Source organism: Pimephales promelas, chromosome 18 (assembly GCF_988280905.1).
Source record: "Pimephales promelas chromosome 18, fPimPro1.hap1.1, whole genome shotgun sequence".
NCBI lineage: Eukaryota > Metazoa > Chordata > Actinopteri > Cypriniformes > Leuciscidae > Pimephales > Pimephales promelas.
This window is the reverse complement of record NC_142786.1, coordinates 29,008,281-29,012,162: the sequence shown is the minus strand read 5'-3', so window position 1 is coordinate 29,012,162 and position 3,882 is coordinate 29,008,281. Positions and strand designations below refer to the sequence as shown.

The 3,882-nt window shown below is 35.0% G+C and overlaps 1 long non-coding RNA gene across 1 annotated transcript; it reads right to left on the bottom strand.

Moving 5' to 3' along the window:
• Positions 1–268: 268 nt before the first annotated feature.
• On the bottom strand, positions 269–2,426 carry LOC148971001 (uncharacterized). Its single transcript, XR_016147462.1, has 2 exons — positions 1,382–2,426; positions 269–759 (listed from the first exon to the last, which is right to left on the bottom strand). It is a non-coding gene; the product is annotated as an uncharacterized LOC148971001 (long non-coding RNA).
• Between the last annotated feature and the right edge of the window lie 1,456 nt (positions 2,427–3,882).

Below are 3,882 nucleotides of genomic sequence, written 5' to 3'. Positions count from 1 at the left end.
CCTATGGTCCACATTCATAACTCTGATATTTTTTTAAACTAGACACTTGAAACTTTGTTACCCAAGAGTCATTATAACTCAAAGTAGCATAGGAACAGAGTAAAACAAGGTAAAATATACATGAAATTAATTCACGATTTCTTTGAATAAACTTCATTTAGGGAAAAATGTATCAGAATTTTATGTTAAGGCCTTGAAAACACCATAAAGATAAAACTGAATGTCTGACCATGTTTTGATTCAAATTTGAGGAAGATACTCCCAAAAATGTAGTTCCTGTAAGCTTTTATTCAAGAAAAGTCTAGGCGTCCTTTCCAAAAGGCCACTTGGAGACTCCAAATGGATACCTGGTTACCAAATGACATAAGGAGTAAACACTACATACTACATACATGTTTATCCATTCAGAACTATTCTGCCCATCAAACTACACAAGAAAAAATTATTTCAGCACAACATTTTAACATTTTAACAAAATAGTCTTTATTTTGAACATTTATAATAGCAAAAACAGTGAAAAAAAACCTCACTTCATTTATCCAAAAGTGATTGTTTTACTAATGAATAAAATATATAAAAAGAAAAAAATAACATTTGTAATTGCAACAGTGTTTTTTACTCAAATAAGTTACAATAAACAATTACAATGAATATCCAATTACAAAAACAAAAAGCAACTGCTTACAGTATTTACAAAGTGTAGGAAGACATGTTGATCAAGGCAGTCACCACCAAGGTTTGTTCTGGAAACCAAAGCCACTGAAAGACAGGAGAAATAAAGTGTGTAAGCAGAACAAATAAAATTTGCACAGGAAAACACACACACAAAAGAGGATTTCAGTTTGAGTCACATTCATCTATTAGCAGCATCAATATTCCATCATATTACAATATCAAATGTCACATACCTTATCGTTATAATGCTCAACATTAAAAATGCTTTGTAATTATTATTTTTTCTATGTATAAAATTATATATATATTTACTATATCTTCACCTGACATCTTGTAATCCTTTCCTTCCATTATATTTATATTCATTACACCATTCATTCATAAACGTATCACTGTTTACGTCTCATATCTTGCTAGTCATCTCCACTGTTATTTTATAATCAACACATCTTCACCTGACTTCTTATAATCCTTTCCTTCCATTATTGTAATATTCAATGCAACATAAATATAATGTGTGTGATAAAAATATTTTCTCTTTATGTATCGTTATAATATAACGTTACAGCTCTATCACCTGCTCGTGTAGCCTTGTGTCTTTGCTAGTAGCTAATGTCCATCGTCATTTTATAATCAAAAACATTACATGAACAGAAAAACTGCCAATAATAAACATAACAATAAATGACAATGTGTTGAAACTTACCGATCTAAAACGGGATCGAGTCCATGAACAATCTCCTCTCGACAGGCGCTCGACACCGTGTTCAGATGCATCTCTCTGCATCTTTGCTCTTCGTCGCTGCTTCTCATCACTTCCTCCAAAATACTCTCAACACCACAAAAACGCTTCTGTAGACGATGATCCATGATGGAGATTGTCAAATATAACTTTGGAGAAAATCTATGAGTTGATACGAGCTCCGTGTAGCGAACCAATACATAGCCTATGCGCTCCGTGCGTAAAATGGCGAAAGTGCACGAGCGAATAACAACATTGCGCACTTGTGTTTGACAAATCTGCTTGAGAACTGTCAATCACTGCAATCGTGTTTTAATTGGTCAATACTCCCATCCATCAAAACATTGCCGATTACACATTGGCTGGCTATATGCAGACTTTATCCAGCCAAAAACCAAGATGCGAGATTGACAGGTTTCTAAGCCTGTCAGGCGGTCCCTTGGCATTTTGATCGATTACAGAGCCTGTGATTGAAGGAGAGAGAAGGGGGATGACTCATTTTATCCGGAAGAGTCTAAACTACAGGGGTGAGATGGCTTCTGAGTGTTGGAAAATGGATAAGAATCGATATTTCTTTGAAAATAAACATGACGCGAACTCTATCTCGAAAACGCTCATGCAAACAAAGGAGGATATTTCATTTTTTTCCCTATTTTTTCGTTGTTTTGGATTAAAAAGTGGGATGCATTTTGAAGAATGGACCCTTACATTGAAATGTATGCTGTTGTTTCTTGGATTCGTCCGAACTGATCTGAATCATACGAGATGAAAGATGAGTATAGCGGTTCATTTTACTCATTTTCAAATGAGAGGTCCTTTTGCATTTAATTTAACCCTTTCCTCTCTGTTGTATTGATTGCAAAAACAAGTTTAGAACATGATTCTTGAGTGTTTTAGCTTTCAAATGATGCATAGTTTATGATAGTCAGTTGAATATTTGTTATAAAACAAAGCTTAAAAAAGGTAATAAAAGTTTAGCCACGCCCTCGACGGCCCGTAATCGGGCCGGTGCTTGATAATGGCTTCTTTTGCTTTTATTTTTCTCATCATCTTTTTTTGGTTGTTTGTTTCAGCTGGCCTCTTTACCCCAGTAATGTGCCGCCACATTTTAGCTAAAGTCCAACGCAATGGCGGACTTTTGAAATGTAAAAATGCTATGAATCACTCAATACTCATCAAATTCACCAGCATTTGGCAGGTGGTCGGGTGTCAAATTCAGGCCCTGCATGTATAAAAAATGCCTAAACAGGTTCTACACAATTAATTATATATTCCTATACCCCCCTAATAAATCTACTGCAATATAAATGACTAACATAGTATTCAATATTAATATTCCACATGTATGGCCAAACCATGGTAAATTATTACATTCATAGGCTATTGCATGGTAAATGTTTCTAAGGGTGTTGATTAGGGATTTATAGTCTTCTAACTTTGTTGATGTTTCATCTATTTTCCTCATCAGTAGTGTTGGGAATGTTAAGGCTGTTTCATCCGATTTAAAACTAGATAAAATCATGGAGTAATTTGTGGTTTGTAAGAGAGGAGTGTCCGATTGAAACGCTTCTCACTGGATGTCGCAATGCTGTTTAATAATAGTGTCTGGGACATTTGAAACAATTGAACTTTCAAATGATGACCATATATTTGACTGACAGTTTTATTGATCTTTGAGACAGCATTGACTGGAATGTTGGTTCAATATAAAAATGAAATGTTCAATTTGCACCTAAGTTGCACAAACATAATGGGATTTTTTTTTTAAAATTTAAATACAGAAATGCATTGCCATTTTACATCGCCATTTTGCATATTATATTTCAAATTGGATATTGCTACCCATATGCTTCCATACTAGACTGAACTTGAGAGCAAGGACATCGACGAATATTTTTACGTCATACCATAGGCCCCGCCCACTTCAGTCACGAGCGTTGCGTCGCGTCAAAAGGAAATAGGCTAATATTACCAATGCTGTCTACTCTGGATAAAGTACAGATGTCTGTTCAGTTTCTGACATACTCCATAGTTATCTACAGGACAAATGGATAAGTAAAATGTTCTCTTTGACATTCTTGTTTGTTTCTCTGGACACCAGCGTCAGGAACAAGTGCAATGGCGTCCCCAGATGGATCGCGTTGGACTCATTCGGAGGATTATGTTTGTTTGGAGAATTTGACGGCAGATTGTTTTGAAACCATTGTTAAAATATGAAGCTGCCAACGTTACTGGATCTGACTGACAGCAGACACACTGCAAACCGTAAGTAAACAATTTCATAATGCTTTGTCCTAAATGGCTTTATAGGGATAATGTTTTCAAAACTTACGTATTTATTATGAGGTAGCCAATCATAACCGTTGATGTTTGCTGATAACTTGAATTTTTTTTAGAGGGTCAGAATGAGGATTGAAGTTTAAAAAAAAACATTTAGTGAACCTCAAGGAACACATTAAATTAAT